This window comes from Suricata suricatta, chromosome 12 (genome assembly GCF_006229205.1).
Source record: "Suricata suricatta isolate VVHF042 chromosome 12, meerkat_22Aug2017_6uvM2_HiC, whole genome shotgun sequence".
Classification (NCBI taxonomy): domain Eukaryota; kingdom Metazoa; phylum Chordata; class Mammalia; order Carnivora; family Herpestidae; genus Suricata; species Suricata suricatta.
In genome coordinates, this window is record NC_043711.1 from 18,971,818 (window position 1) to 18,988,752 (window position 16,935).

Here is a 16,935-nt window from a genome sequence, read left to right on the forward strand (position 1 = left end):
CTCCTAACAGCAAGGGTGCTGGGCCTGGTGGGGGTAAGGGCATGCCCGACTGACAGCAGCTTCTGGATCAGGTCCCCAGTAGGGTCACAGTGCTCAAGTGTCAGGCACTGATAAAGCAGTGGGTACCAGAGCCACGCGGGTGCCTGCCCACAGTGAGTGTGCAAGTGAGCATACCAGGGAGCACAGCCATGCCGAGCCACCTCGTCCACATCCTGCGTCAGCACCTCCCAACCCCATCTTTGTCCTTTCCCTTATTTTTCTCCTACTTCCAATTTATAGGCTCTTCTTGAATTTTATGTATCCCTGTAAGTGCCCTTAAATCTTCTGTAGAATACATTGGAAGCATACATAAACAAAGAAACAGTACTTACACACAGAGGCCTTGTACATGCTGAATCCACACTCAGGACAGGCATACATTAGGGACATGTATGCAACAAGGACATGCAAGGGACACACAACTGAGGGGACCCATTCTCTCCCCCCATTTGCAGGCCCTCCTGAGCCCTTATAGGAAAATCCCTACATTGGACTAGAGAAATTCGAAGTGGCCACCACACCAGGATTTCCCAGAATTGGGGAGTCAGTGATCTGCATACTCACTCTCAGCTGGGTGCTCCTGAGTAGGCTCTGGCCCTTCTTTGTACCTTGGTTTCCCCTCTCTGCGCTGCACCAGGATTGGTGCCCTCATGTCTGGGTTCTTCCTCCATAAGAACCCCAATGGCCATTGAAGCCAACGTTTGTCTTTCCTGAGCCTGCGCACACTGTTTGCCATGCAAATGAACTGTGCAAATAGGACCCAGTGCCCAGCCACACTGGCAAACAGTGTGAGGGCTCTTGGTCTGAACAGCCATGAACTTCAAAGCGAAGTGTACTGTGCTCAGGGGAGGCAGATGCTGTGTCTGGGCTCACAGTCTAGGTGGGCCACCTCCTAAGTGGGGTAAAGATTGCCACGGGAAATGTGTCAACACCAGTGGGGCCCATGAAAGTATCCATGCTGGCCATCCATTGTATCAAACTCTCACAAGCCCTAGTCATTGTCCCCATTTCACAGACAAGGCCACTGAAGCACAGAGTAATTAGAGGTGGAATTCAGTGACTACACGGACTAACCACACACTGGAGCACAGACTGTGTTCGAGACCCACCCCCCCACCTCCCAGCAGGTGGTCTCCATTCCATGGGAACCGGTGATCCTCCACAGCCCTGCCCTCCCCCTCAAAGCAGCTTCCCATGCTAGGCCCATGGGGCCTCTTGCCTGGGGGCTATGAAGGTCAGCAGGGGTCAGCTAAGTCAGGTGTTTGCAAACCTTACCCTGTTTTAAATATTCCTGGGGAGCTCCTCTCTCAGAGGCACCCAGTGAACTCTTGCAGGAAATGCAGCCCCTCAGGACAACAAGCCCCTAATTCATCTGCCCAGGATCATCCTTCCGATTGATGCATGGTGCCAACTGAATCCTCAGTGGCCCCACCAGCACCCAAAGAAACCATCAGGCCTGGAGGCCTATCATTTGCCCAGCCTGTCTGCCAAAAGGGATTGTGGGGAGGACGAGCACAGATGTGCACTGGGCCTGGTGGTGGGCATACCTTCAAAGAGGTGCTTCTATCTGTAGGAAACCATTCTGGCCTTGCAGGTATGGAAGTCTAGGACCTCAAGATATAGATGGGTAAACTGAGGTCCAAGAAGGAGGGGTAAGGAGCACGGCAGGGCCAGGTTCCTGCTGCTGGCACCTCCTTCTGTGCTAGGGAGGTCGGGGAAGACTTTCCAGGAGAGAAGTGGGAATGGGTAGACAAGAGAGGGTGTTCACCTGGCAGGGGAATGGCAAACAAAGGTAGAGAAGAATGAGCAGCTAGCCACGAGGCTGTGAAGGCAGCTGCTGGGCGAGAATGTCTAGTGTTAGGGCAGAAGCAGTTTTGTCCCTTCACTACAGTCTTGGGGGCAGTCTGCTGGAATAAACTCTCTGAGAACTGTGGGGTCACCTGGAGGACTGGGGTGGGAGGCCTGGGTCTCTGTCCCCTTTGCCCCCTGCTTTCCCCAGGCCTAGGTGCCTGCCGGGTCTTAGCAGCAATGATGCTCTGGACTCCTGTGTCCTCTGCTCAGCGACCTCCAGGAGGAGGGAGGGATGCCTGAGCTTCTAGCTCTGTCAAGGGCTCCCTGAGCAAGGAGGCGACGAGGGCAATGATGCCAGCAGGACAAGAGCGGAACAAATTGCCCCAATTATGTAAGGCGGCCCTATTTCCTCTTTAGCAGGGAGAGGAGACTGGGGAAGCTATGTTCCTCTCTACCCCACCCCCACCCATGCCACTGGGCCTGCTAGGAGACCCCTTACAGGAGGGTGCACTCACAGATCCCCCAAGCAGGGTCTATAAGCCCAGGTCACTGGGGTTGCTGGGGAAGGATCCTGGGGAAGGACTCCATGGGCCCTTTCCTGAGGCCTGCAGGATGGGATCTGGGTAAGAGGCACAGGTCTGCCCTGTTCAGTCATTGTTCCTGGAGTATCTCTGAGTGTACCCTTGCCCCTCTGGTTTTCTTGCCTGTACACTGGGATGGGCAGCTTATGCTCTGGGCCACTCCCCTTCCCTGGCCACCATGGAGCCCTGGGGAACTCTGGGCCTTTCCAGAATCCAACTATAGTCCCTGCCCTGCCATACCCCCACTACGACATGCTCAGGTCTGTCCTTCTTAGTGCCCCACAGGGGTCCAAGTAGGAAGCCCCTTCCTCCAGCCTCCAGAACCAGGCTAAGATGCCAGACAGCCATGTCTTCAGCATGGCCTCCAGACTGCCCCTACCATGAACATAGGCCAGCCTCCACTCCAACCCCAGGGCCTCTGACTTGCTGTCTCTTTCTCCATCCTGGGAGAGTGCCCTGGGAAGCACTAGAGATGCCCCAGGCCAAGGCCCTGAGGTAGCGCCCTGCTTCTCAGCTCTACCTGGGCACAAGTAGTCTCTGCAGAGGCCCCTCTCTGGGAACTGGACGTGCTCTGGCCCAGAGGGCTGGTGGGCTAAGCTGGCTGGGAAACCCCTCCTATATGGCACCATGCTTTGCTGAGCTGCCAACATGCTGTGAAGCCGGGCTATCAGGCTCTCTGAGTTTATAGTGCTAGCAGGTTAAGGTTGCTAAACTGCAAATTTATCTCCTGCCATAAATGCAAGCAACGCAGGAGCCAGGAGACAATGTATGTGCCTAAGCGTGTGTCTGTACATGCATGTTGGAAGGCATGGTGTTCCTGTAAGTGTGCAATGCATGCCCAAGTACATGTTCTAGTGTGTGTGTGTCCTGGGTACACGTGTGTGTCAAGGAGCACACATCCTGGCATGCATTCTTCCAGCTTACATGTGCATATGGTGGAGAAGTCTCACCACGAACGAGGTGGGGTGCATCCTTCCCTGAGTGCAAGCCTAAGTCTGCCGTCCCCCTGCTCAAGTACAGCACACAGTAGAGCTCAAGGAGCATCTGTGTGCATACTATGGATATGACAGACCCAGAGAGTCCTTGAGTCCCCCAGTCCTTTGTCTCCCTGCCTGTCATCTCAGAGGGACTAGAGCCCAGCCCTGGTTACATATTCCCACTGGGCTGGGGCCTCCTTCCAGCCACTGACCCCACAGACACAGAGGGCCCCCACATGACATGCCAGGCTGCACAGAGAGAGCCCCCAGGGCACAAATCCCTCCTGTGTGTGGTGGGGAGCAACAATGGAGCCATGGGACTGGGACTAGGCGATCCTTCTTGCCAAGCCCCACTCCCAGACAAGAGGATCTAGAAAAGCCATGAAAACAATTGATCTCCTTGCTGATAGTGGGTGAGAAAAAAATTACCTTTCTCTAAACACTAAAAATAAAATCTAGTTTCCTAAAAGCAGGGCTCTCCTCAGCCCAGGGCTTAGTGAGGTTTTGTTGCTAATTCCAAACGTGGATTTGTTGCAGAAGCCGGGTGCTAACCCTTGGCTGCCTTACTGAGGGGCTCCCACCCGGGATCCAAGCCCGGACCTCGGCCACGCAGTGAGCCCAGATGTTGCTATCCCAGGCAGGTGGGAAGAGGGCAGCAGGAACTGGGTCCATATGCTGCTCGTGCCCAGCTAATGGGCTGACAAATTAGCAGGTCTCCCCTCTAAGAGGTGATGAATGAGCGGCTGCCCGGGAGAGCTGGAGGATGGGCCACCTCCCCCACGGTACTCTCCTGCTTGGCCCTGACTTGGCATTTCTGGGGTGCCCAGGACAGAACCAAGACCCTTCAGTGGTGAGGGTTGGGGATGGGGGGGATTGTGGGTATGGTCAGGAGGAAGGTAGGGCACAACAGGGTAACCGCAACTTTGGAGGATGTCCCCAAATGTGCCTAAGCCAGGGAGGCCCAAATTCCCTGGGCTGCTGTTATGCTGTGTGAGGGGCACTACTGAGGAGGGGGTTCAAGTGCTGCCCTTTTGCAGCCTCCTCTTCAAGACCACCATCACCACACACACAACTGCCTGAGTGCCTCGAAGAGAGAGGCGGCTGGTCCATGGGCAGGCCTGCAGTGTGGAAGCCTGTGCCCTGAGGACTGATGGGGATGGGGAGAGGCCTGAGCCACCCATAGAGCGGAGCTGCGTCTCCCATGTGACTATAGGAGGGTAGCCTCCTAGGCTGACAAGGGCTATGGAGGAGACCAGCAGAGGAGAGGAGCGTGTGGGGAGAGGTCCAGGAGCCTGAGTCAAAAGCAAAGTGCAGCCTCCAGAGTTAGTGAGCCACCATCAGAAAGGGGGTCAGCCTCAGCCAGTCCTCTCTGGCGGGGGGTTGGATCGATGGTCTTAATAGTCCTTTCTGACCTGAAAGCCCAATATCCTTGATTTGTTCCCCAAATCATTATATGGTCTCCCTCCTCCATGTACTCAGAACATCTAAAATGGGGCAGGATTTACACATTCTTTTGACAGAGGTTGGCCTGGCTTGCTTAGAAAGCTGTCTGGTCAGGCAAGGCAGCCCCTGACCCAGGTCTTCTGTGGGCTCCCTGTCCAAACAGCCCCCAAACCCCTGCTTGTACTGCCACCCCCTAGCCCCCACCCCGCCCCTGCCCCGTGTAAACAGAACCCGCCCGCTCTCTCCCAGGGGCTGCTAATTCCTCACCAGAACTGCTCGGACGTGAAATTGCAGTGAGACAATGTGTGTTTAAGGAAATGAATCTCGCATCTTAAGAGGCTCAGGAAGCCCGCCCTGCACCCCCATCACCCCGCCCGCCCACCCAGAGCCAGGGAAGGAGCACTTGGCATCAGGAAAGAGAAAGGCGGAGGTGACATTCGGTGCCAAATTAGCAGCCGCCACAGCCAAATATTGTACTTGCCTCCAATCTTCCTTTATTTTTCAAAAGAAAAGGCTTTTACAAAGTGAAAGAGGCTGTTGGAACACTAAGGCTGATGATAGTTTTAAAAGGCATGCCCGCCACGCGCATGCCCATCTTAGAGCCTCCCCTTCCTCCCACCTTGCTGTCTTCTTCTCCTTCCACAGCCACACCCACAGGGCACCTGCCCCCACAGTCAGGCCCCACAGCACCAGCACTGACATCGTAGGTGTTCTTGGCCAGTATGCCCCAGAGTCTGACCCTGTGCCAGTCCTGGACATGGCACCTGCTTCTGAGCCACCTCCTCACCTGCATGGAGCCCTGGCCATGAGGGGTCCTTTGTAGCATGTCCAGAACCACATGGCCTACAGAGGTCTCAACAAAAGTGATCAGCCCATGCATGGCCTCCACATAGGGTCCTTATCCACCTCCTGATGGCCCTCAATGCTCCCCACCGTCGACAGCCATCATCACTAGCCCCCTCCACTAGGAGCTAGATGCCCGAAGGCCCCCACTCTGGTCACTTTGTTGAAAAATGACACCATGACACCAGTCATCCTGGAGTCCAGTCCTCGGAACCCAGCCTGCCTCCATAGCCACTAAGTTATTAACCCATGGGACAGGCTAAGTGAAAACACCCTCTGCTTGCTCCTCCAGAGGAAATGCTGTTTTCACCCCTGACCCCTTGACCAAGTGCTGGGTCATCTCACGCATCACCAGGAGCCAAACGTGATGGTGTTTTGTTGACAGCGCAGACTTAGCTCATGTTTCCCATTTCTTCCGACCAGGGTTGCCCCAGACCTTGGTTTCCTGGTCGAGGGAGATGATGGGGAGCCAGTTGGCTCTAGTGGCTAGAGGCTCCTAAGTTCTGAGCCCCAACCTGGATGGTGACCGGAACCTGGCCCTGCCCCACACATGTGTAGCCTTGAGCTCTCTCCAGTCTGAGCCACCCCCAGGTCCCATGCCTGGGGAAGTGGGGACTTGGCAATACCCCCTTTTACATTTGGGATACTGAGCTCAGGGGGCTCTTGGGACTTACCCAAGGTCTCGGTTGGAAGAGGCACAATGAGAACCTGGATCTGAGTTATGTGGCACCACTGGATGCTGTTTGCTGCCAGACTCCTCCTTCAGGACAGGCCCTCACTCTCCCAGCCGCAAGATGCTGCTTGCTGCCCACTGAGTTCCTGCCCGAGCTATGGCCCGAGCAGAAGGGTGTGCCTCATCCGTGCTCTGGCTGACACACAGGTCAGGCAGAGAAATAGAAAGAGCTGATCCCAGCTGGTGGCAACTCTGAAGGGTGAGGCCAGCTCTAGCACTCTTTGCAGAACTGGCCGAGGCCTTTGTTACAAGTGCATCACAGCCAAACTGCTGCTGCTGCCCAATCTGGCCTCCTTTGCCCCTCACAGGTGTGGCCCCTAAGAGTACTCCCCCAGTAAACACCTGCACACCAGCCTCCATTGCAGTGTCTGATTCCAGGAAACCAACCCTACCACAGCTAGTGCTGGGAGTGGTCCCCAAAAGCCAACTCTAAAGTTCGTGCTGTCCTGCTGGCATGGAGGGCCTCATTGTAGTGGTAGGTGGAGCCTGTGATAAGGTGCAATTGATCAAATGTTCACCCATTGTGAACTGACATGGGATAACTGGGGATGGGTGCAATATTTCAGGTGTCTGAGGGTTTCAGGGAAATGTAATTATAAGGACTATGGAATGGGATGGCTGTTGCTGAGGGCTATCAATGCTTTGGACAGAGACAATGAAAGGCTGAGTGTGATTAATCATGAATTTAAGGTGAAGTGTGAAAGTCAGAAGCCCCCTTGGCAGGATATAAAAATACTCTCATCTCCTGCAGCCAGAGGCAGAAAAAGCTGAGGGTCGGGCACAGGACTTAATTAGAAGAGTGACAATGATCCAGAGGGAGTCACAATCTCAATCCTAGCAGGTTGGCTACCCAAGGTCAGGACCCTGATTGGGAAGAAGTGGGTCCCTGAGTGGTGGGATGGGGACATCTGGGTCACTGCACTTGAGAACCTTGAAACCCCAGACTCCCCTAAACCCTCTGAGCCTATAGCAGTGGCCACTACTCCTTGTTAAATATTAGGACCCACTCCCCTTCCTTAAAGATGATTAAGAGGCCTCCATGTTACAAAACAACACATTCCCCTCAGGATCTGCACCCTTCCTCCTAGCCACCAGACCAAAAACTGGGGTCAAGCCACAACATGACCAATCCAGGAAGTGCTGGGCCTGGTATGGGAGGAGAGAGGAGTATATATGAAGGTGTTCTACAATCTGACAGTTGGGACTGGATGCTGAGGTTGACAAAAGAGAGGTTGGATATGGGAGAGGTTACTGATGTGGGAGCACTTTCCCATGAGACAGGATCTAACACCCTAGCAAGGGCCCCAGGAGGTATGGAAAGCCTAGCAAAAGCAGTGCCCCACACCCAGGGAAGTAGAAATGCTAGATTTCCCATAAAAAAAAAAAACAATTGAAGGAGGGATCAAAGTCTCAGACAAGTGGACGTATCACAGTGGTTCTACCACAAAAGGCCAGGGAACCTACCATGACTATGTTCCATGGGAAGGCTGTTCGCCAATGTTAGAAGGACACAATCATAGAGAGGAACTCAATGAGGTCCTCCCAGACCAGCCTGACTGGGAATACTGCCCCATCTCATACTAGGTGACAGAAGGATCTCAGTTCTGAGTGAGGCCCAGAGTGAGAAAGTTCTATGGCAGGTTCAGGATGCGGTGAATGTGGCCCTGTAGCTTGGGCCACGTGACCTAGCTGGTCCCATGATAACTAGAAGCATCTGTTTGGGGAAAGGATGCTGCGTGGAGTTTATGAGAGATTCTAATAGGAGAATCACAATACAGTCACAGAGTTCAGACCATTTTCAACAGAAAACAACGTACCATTCTAAAAGCAGCTCCTGGATTATAACTGGGCCCTGGCAGAGACTGCACGTGGCACATGATTAAATGACCAAAGCATATTAAATCATCTGGCTTCTGTTGGACTCATGAAGTTATAAGGTCTTGTGAGCCTAAGAGCAACCCACCTAAGAAAGAAGGGATGCACTTTTGGTCAAGTATGAGCCTGGTCAGAGGGCACAAGAAAGCTGCATAAGCAAGTGGTCTAGACCCCATTCATTCACTACCATTGCATGAGTGCCCCTCTCTCAACTAAGACTGCATGGAGGTTGGGAGGGGGTGCAGGGGGAGGTCCTTCATGGCCAACAGATGGAGAAGGAAGAAGACTGAGGTTATTCTTAGATGGGTCACCTTAGTATGCTGATGTGAGCTGAAGACAGACAGCTGCTATAGTACAGCCCCACTGAGGAATGACTGGTTCTGACAGTGTAATGGAAGCACACCTGGGCATCCACTTTGTATAAAAAGGAAAGATGGGAAGGATATATACAGATTCATGGAAAGTGACAAATGGCTTGGCTGATGGTCAAGATGAAGAAAGTCCAGAAGATCAGGGATAAGAAAGCCTGGAAAGAGGCATGTGGATGGACCTGTGGGCATGGCCACAAGATGTGAAGATCTGTTTGTGTTAAAGACTATCAGGTAGCACTAACAGGGAAGGGGCACCAAATAACTGGACAGAATGACTCAGCCAAATGCCACTGATCAGCTTCTGTCATCAGTCACTCCAGGGCTGGTACGATGGGTACATGAACAGAGCAGCCATGATATTAGGGGTGGAAACTATGTATGGGCCCAAGATTAAGCTTGATGGAGCTACTGCTGCTGCTGCTGAATGCCTGACCAGCTAGCAACAGAGACCAAATCCTGAGCCCTTGTGACAGAAATATTTCTTTTAAGTGAATTTTTATTTTATTTGAGAGAGCGAGCGAGTGAGCACACAAGTGGGGGACAGGGGCAGAGGGAGAGAGACAGACAGAGAGAGGGAGAGAGAAAGAGAGATTCCCAAGCAGGCTCCAATGCTCAGCATGGAGCCCAAAGTGTGCCTCAGTCCCATGACCCCAGGAGCATGACCTGAGCCAAAATCAAGAGTCAGACGCTCAGCCAACTGAGCCACCCAGGTGCCCTGGCATTATTTCTCAAGGCAATCAACCACCCCATTTGGTAGGAAATTGATTATAGTGGACCTCTCTAACCTTAGAAGGCACAGTGATTCATCTTGACTGAGATTGGCACAATGCTGTTACATATCAGGTCAGTTTCCCTTTCTTGCAGGGCACTGGCTATCCAAAAGCTCACCAAGTGCTTGATCAACTGACATAGGGTCCCATGGGTTTATGGGATCAAGGAACCCACTTTATAGCAAAAGTAGTGCTTCAGTGGGCACACGAGCACAGGATCCACTGGCCCTATCACTCACCTGGCCACCCAGAAGCCACCAGCCTGACAGGGTGTTGGAATGACATTTTTTCCTTAATAACAGCTTTACTGAGACATAATTCACGTGCCATAAAATTCGCCTTTTCAAAGTATACAATTCAATGATTTTTTACCTATTCACAAAATTGTGCAAGCATCAAGACTCTTAATTTTAGCACACTTTCATCATTTCCAAAAGAAACCCCATACCCCTTTCCTGCCTCCCTCAAGACTCTGACAATTGCTAATCTACTTGCTGTTTCTACAGATTTGTCTATTCTGGACATTTCATATAAACTGAATGATACAATATACACCCTTTTGTGACTGGCTTCTTCCACTTATCATACTGTTCTCAAGGTTTATTCACAGTGTAGAATATATCAGAACTCCATTCCTTTTTACTGCTAACTAATATTCCATTACATGGCGATATACCATATTTTGTTTATTTAGGCATCAATTGATGGACATCTGGGTTGCTTCCACTTAAAAAAATCTTACAAATAACATTGCTATGAACATTTGTGTGCAGGTTCTGTGGGGTTATGTTTACAATTTTCTCGGGTGGAATGTCCTTTCGAAGCATGGCAAAGCTAGCAAGAATGAGGAGGGGCGCCTGGATGGCTCAGTCAGGTAAGTGTCCAACTTCAGCTCAGGTCATGATCTCGCTGTTTGCAAATTCGAGCCCTGTATCAGGCTTTTTGCTGACAGCTTGGAGTCTGGAGCCTGCTTCGGAATCTGTCTCCATTTCTCTTTGCCACTCCCCCTCCCCATGCTCTGTCTCTCTCTGTCTGTCTCTCTCTCTCAAATATAAATAAACATTAACAAAAAAGGAAAGAATCTAGAGCCATCCTCTAGGACACAGTACCCACCCTAAATCTATGAGCGTTATAAGTGCCAAGTCCCTAATAGGCAAGAATACATAGGTCTAGGAACCAAGAGGCAGAGAAGTAGGAGTGGGTTCACTCCCCTCACACCCAGTCTCCACTTGGGGGAATTCTGGCTTCCAATCACTTGGATCTTAGGTTCTGATTTCTATAAGTCCTGGTTCCCAGACAGGGAATATTTTCACAAGTGACACAGTGAGAGTCTTATTTTGAGTTTCAGCTGCAGGCTGGTCACTTCAGGTCCCTAAGGCCAGGAGAGCAGCAGTCACAGAAAGGTAATTGATTCTCATTATCAGGAGATGCTGGGGCTGAGAAAAATATGTTCGACACCCAATGCTGTGGCCCCTTTGTACTCTCGCGGAACTGTAACAAAGGAAGAACAAGTGCATAAGCCATGGCCTGAGAAGGGCATCGTGGGTGGGACTCAAATGCAGTAGGAATAAGGATCTGGGTCAGGGTGAGGGCAATCTAGGGTGAGTGGGGAGGGAGAAAGAGGCTGCATACCAACTGTGGCTTTTATGTTGGAAGGCAGAGCTCATCTTGCTATTCTTCCTCTTTTAAGTTTGCCAGGTAAAGGGACCAACCAGCACTCTGGAGCAACTGAGTTCCCACATGGGGAAATCTTACTATATGAAGCGAGGTGGGCTGTTGTCCCCTGAAAGTCCCCTATCAGGATGAACTCTCACTCCCCAGCTGCCAGATGCTGAAGGCCTGCAGCTGAGTCTGTGTGGGGCTCGTCTCTGGCTGAAGGGAATCACCTCACTCATGGTCATGGCCCCTCCCCAATAGCAGCCGCATCCAGTGGTGGGGATGTGGCAGAGGACAAAGATTAGGACCCCTGGCCTCAATTTAAGACATCTCGAAAGAGCCATTCCAGCCCCAGAGCTCCCCATGGGGAGGCTGAGACCTCCATTCAACTGCATGTGGTCAGCTTCTCTACCTGCCCAGTTCTGCTCCATAGATCCCCTTACAAGTGTGGTTCCTCAGAGCCACACTTCTGTTTGCAAATTTTAGTGTTTCAGAGCCTGTTTCCCAGGAACATGACCTAAGACAGAGGGCCCAGGCTGCAAACCCTCTGGTCAAACCCTGGGCCAGCCTGCAGAGGCTCCAGAACCCCTTGCCACGGCAACTGCTAAACCTCCAGGTCCCAGGCCTGCCTTCACACCCCCAACCCCACGTTGAGCCCCCACCTCCTTCAGGGAGGTATGATTATGAGGCTCTTTTACAGGTGGAGAAACCAAAGCTCTAAAGGGGAACTGGCTTGTCCAAGGTCCCAGAGCTAGAAAGGGGCTAATCAGAATTTGAGCACCTGTTTGTCTGAATCTCCTTGACCACCATCCCCATGACTTCCATAACTCCTGCCATAGCAAGAGAGAGAGGCGCAGGCAGCAGGCTCTGGGAGCTTGGAGGAGACAGCTCGCCTTGGCCTGGAGAGGTGGAAAGAAGCCCCAAGGAGATGTGTGGTTCAGGCAGGTAGATGTGCCAGGAAAGGTGCTGCAGGAAGAGGGAACAGTAAGGGCAAAGGCTGTGAGAGAAGCCTAATGCGGGGTGAGGAGCTCTGGTTTGGGGTGATGAGTCAGGGAAAGGAAGTGTGATCTGTGTGAAGGTCACAGATGGTGGACACAGATCAGGCTCAGGTCCTGCATCTGTTTTGCCCTGCCCCCACCTCCCTGTGTCCCATCTCCCCCCTCCCCCCTCAGGTTCCGGTGCCTGCTCTGAATGGCCAATGAGGCCATCTGATTGGCTCATCAAGGGCAAATAATAGCTTTTGCTGAATTCAGCTGCAGCCAATCAGAGGCAATCAAGCACACAAGAGGCCTGATGGGCCACACTGGCGGGTGCACCCACAGGCACCAGAGCTGGCCCCTCAGTCAGGTTCCGGAAGCCTCCCTCCCCTCCTCCCCTATCTTGTGTGAAAGAACTGGAGTGGAGGTCGGGGAACAAGGGTGGGGGTCTCAGGAAGAAAAGGGGAAGGGACCCAGCTGGGCTCCATAGCATTTACTTGGCACCTGCTGTGTACCCAGATCTGTGCAGAAGCTGTGCCCTGATAAGAAAGACTCAGGTAGAGGACACGCTCACCCCAGCACACACTCTGCAGAACAGGCCCAGCTCCCAGGCCTCAGGAGGGGGCCTCCTTAGGAGAAGCTGTTCTGAACTCCACAACAGCCTCCCAGCATTTGTCTCTTGGCCGCCCCCAGCCTGCCCTCCCGGGTGTCTCTGTGCTGAGTTCTTGCCTCTTCCCTGAGGAGAGTGGAGCCTCCAATCAGACCCTGGGAAAGCAATTTTTCAATCTCCAACTGCAAACACTAATACTGCCGAAGCTAATTTTATAGATTTCCACTTCGAGGCCTTGCCTTTGTCCCAGAATCCCTCAGCCCGGGAGATTAGTAGTTTAGAGACTGGAAAAAATAAGGTATTTTAAAATTCAGCATAAAACCCTCTCTTAGATTCAGTGAGCTTAAAAAAATTTTTTTTGATTGGAAAAGAGCCTGTTTGTGAAGGAGGAGTCAGGTCTGGCCCCTGCTCCACCGGGTGGCTAAAGGAGGAGTGCTGCCTTTCCAGCCCCCCAGATGCCTACAGCCTCTGCAACACAGCTAGAACCCGCGGCCTAGGGAGGGTCAGAGAAGGGGGACAGCCAGGCTCTGTCCTGTGTGCTGAGAATGCATGGGCCCTCCATTCGACCCTCTGGGATGTGCGTACCCCTTGAAGCTACCTAGGATTTCCCCGATCCCAACCTCAAAGCCTGATGAGCTGAAGAGAAGGCTTCAGGCCACAGGCGTGCAGGCCACTCTGCCAGTGAGGCTGATTCCATCCCGAAGCAGACTCTTTCTGGGCCTCAGTTTCCCATCTAACCAAACAGCCGAAGTCCCTGGCCATGCGGCCCACCCAATGCCGTGAAGCCCAGCACTGCACACCCACTGCACATGTACAGCCCAGGCCACACATGCTTGGGCCCTTGCCCTGGAACAGGCAAGCAAGCGCAGGATGCGTTTGGCGGAGCTCGTTCCACGAGCACCTCGCTATTGCATCTCTCACAGATGAAGAGCATAATCGCTCTGGCCCTCTGGGGGCCACAAGCTCAGAAACATCCTAATGAAAAATAAATGTATTTACAGGGAGACGTCAAAGCCACCAGGACGAGTCAAAGTAATATGCCTGCGACCAGCACGCGGACTTTTATTTCTTCCCCCTCCACGCTCCAGAGCTGCTCCTGCGGCGTGGAGAGATAAATATTTTAAATAGCGACACTTTGGCGATGCACAGTTATGCAAGACAAGGAATAATTAGAAAATAAATTACTTTTTTTAAACACAGCGTTACAAACATCGGGCGCATCAGATTACTCCTCTCCGCAGTCCAGGGCTGCGCAGCTCCAGAGGCCAGCCCGGCATGGGCCTCGGGGAGCAGCCACACACCAGCCTGTCCCCACAACCCCTAGATGGTGACGTCCCCTCCCGCCTGCTTGAGGAGGCTCCCAGAATCGAATTGAAGACCACACTTGGCAGCTTCTAGAAAATCTCGGCGATGGAAAGGCTTCCTCCGGCGTCTCACCAGCAGTGGCGCAGACTAAAAATAGTTTAATCTCCTTGAAAGCAAAAGGAGCAATCAGCAAAACAGACACTCGGGTCTGCGTGCTCCCCCCGCCGATCCTCACCATGCTCTGCCCCCCTCTGTCCAGGCCTGTCCCCACTGCCAGGCATCATCAACTTCTGCCCGACCACTGGGCAGCATCCTGTGATCCCCCCAATCTGAGGGAGGCAGCTCTTAACCATCATTCAAGGCTCCTAGTGTCTGCAGCCCAGGACCAAGTTACATGTATGATATGTGTCCTTTAAACCTTGTGACACCCCTGGAGGCATGACAGGGAGTGATCCCTGCTTTACAGATGAGGAAACTGAGGCACAGAGAGGCAGAGTCACTTCCCCAAGGCTGGAAATGATGGAGGAGAATTCAGGTCTTGCCACAGCCAGCCTGGGCTGTGTGCTAAGGGAGGAGGGGTTCAGCCTCTGCAGAAAGCAGGCTGGTGGCTTTTGCTTAGCATTGAGCCTGAGTCTCCACTGATGGCTCCTGAGACACAAAAGCTGCTCAGGGCAAGAAGGGGCAAAGGCTGGTAGGGTGGGGAATGGGAGAGTCTCACACATTCAGGGGGCACAGGTCTGTCGGTGTAGGTCTGTCACAAGGATGTGTCTTGCCTATTGTAACCGGAATGACATTGTAATTTTACCATTTTTACCCATAGGCCGAGGACGGGGGCTGCACACCTGTGTTATGGCCCCAGCTCTGCCACCACCCTGCTGTGTGGAGGGCCTATCCCTGTCCTCTCTGGGCCTCGGTTTCCTCAGAGATGGGCCAAGATGATCTGAGGGACTGAGAGCCCAGCAGCAACTCTGTGCCCCCCAGCCTGCCCGGCACACTCTCTTGCCCCTCCTTACTCAGCCCTACCTCTTCACTTTGTCCACTTGCCCTTGCCAGGACCTAGTCTCCAGTCCAGTCCCATGCCCTTCGCGATGCTCTTCACAGACTCCCCAAGAATGCTGCAGTCTCCTCAGAGTTCAGAAATGCCTTCTGTCCCCTTCCCCCACCCTTCAGAGACTGAAGCCAGGACATAAAGCAATACATTGGGCTCTGGCAGGTGGTCCAGCTTGCCCAACCTCCCAAAATGTTATCAGGGAAGTTGGTACTGAGACCTCTTTTCATACTAATATCTTTCCTGGTAACCAGCAGCTGCAAAAAATTACTCCATAACCTCACTCTGAGCTTTTCAAAAATAGCCTGCGGGCCTGCTTCTAGAAGGCGCTGTGCTGCCCAGCCCTCTCTGTAGGGCAGAGAAAGGTGTCTCCATCTCCCAGCTGCCCTGGCTCTCCCAGCCCACCCCGTGGCCCCCCAGCACACTGGCCAGCTGTCCTCACATCCAGTCCTTGCCTCCTGCTCCAGCCGTTGACCTGGGTGTAGTCCCTTGCTCCAGCCCAGCCCAGTCTTAGCCTCTCTAGCCTTTGGTCCTTAGTCCAGCTCCTGCCCCTGCAGCTCCATGTTGCTCTGTTGCTACTTCAGCATACACGGGGCTTGGTTCTGTCACCTGCAGCAACTCCACATGTTCCATGATCTCAACATGACCCCGAGGGCAGAGACAACCCTCTCTTTCACAGATGGGGAAGCTGGGGCTCAGGTCACCTGCTTGTGAGGGGCTTCTTTGGATCTGATCACCCTCGAGCCGAGTCACTCACTCAGCTTCAGGAGAAGCTCGATTTCAACAGGGCCAGTGGGGACTGAGGAAGGCACCACAGGCAGGTGGAACAAACAGGGCAAGGGCCTGGCCCTCAGGAGGCTTGGAGCTGGGGGGCTGAGCTGAAGAGAGGACTCTGCCACAGCCTAAATCTCTGGGAGCTGCACCACAGGATGAGCCCTCAGCCCTCAGCCAGGCTCAGGGCAATGCCCTACTCTGGTCAGGGAAGCTCTCAGTAACCCTATCTGAGCACAAAGAAGATGCTGGGGGGGGGCACCCAGAGAATAGCCGGCATGCTGTCAAGGCAGAACTTTATCCACAAAGCCCTTCCCCACTGCTGAATGTATAAGCCAGGCTAGCTGGGGCTTCCTATTCCACAGATGGGGCAACTGAGGCTTGTGATGAGGGGCACCTGGTCATAAGGAGAGACCTAGGCTGCTTAGGCTCCCTGTTGAGCCCCACTGCCTCCCGGATTTCTCCCTAAATCTCCTCCTCTGTTCCCTAGTGCTAACCCCAAGCCAAGCCCTGGGGCCGATGCACTCCCAGGCACAGGGCAGCAGTTCTCAAACTGTTCTCTGGGCCCCAGGACAGGAAACAGGGCTCCTGTGGAGGATAAGGGGTAGTGAGGGGGAGGTCAAGAGGCCAGCCTGCCTGCCGCCTCCCTCAGCCACTGAACACCTCCTGCTTATCCATTCACTGGCCAGGGCCCTGCGTGGATTTCACTAAACAAGTGGTATTTACGGTCTTAGTTGCTATAAGAATGAGACAGCAAGTGGTGCCTAGGGGACCGAACTTCTTTTCTTTCTCAAAACTTCCTAAAACCAGAGGAAAGGGCTATTCAAAATGGCAAAAGTCCATGGGTGGAAGAAAACACGCAGGAGGTGCCAGAAACAACATTTGGAAGCTGGAAGTGGATGGACCATGGCCGTGGTGACAGACTCAGCAGGCTCTGGGAGGCTCTCCTGTGCTGGCAGTAGGTTAATGTTGGGGAACCTCAAAGAACAAGCCCTGAAACCCAATTGGGATGCTGAAAGAAACTTCCCTGGGCTACAGTCCACAAGGGCCATTTGGCCAGATCACCCACAATGAAATCAAATCCCATGAACCCCCCATCCCACCTCCCTGTGCCTGGAGTGTCACCTCCACATTCAGTGCCCCCA

General features: G+C 53.1%; 1 protein-coding gene and 1 long non-coding RNA gene across 12 annotated transcripts in view; one reads left to right on the forward strand and one right to left on the reverse strand.

Moving 5' to 3' along the window:
* Positions 1-16,935, reverse strand: part of CACNA2D2 (calcium voltage-gated channel auxiliary subunit alpha2delta 2) — a 139,253-nt gene that overhangs the window by 78,970 nt on the left and 43,348 nt on the right. The gene's annotated exons all lie outside the window — the stretch shown is intronic.
* LOC115274993 lies at positions 11,711-13,863 on the forward strand. The gene is made up of 2 exons (XR_003901352.1): positions 11,711-12,024; positions 13,668-13,863. It is a non-coding gene; the product is annotated as an uncharacterized LOC115274993 (long non-coding RNA).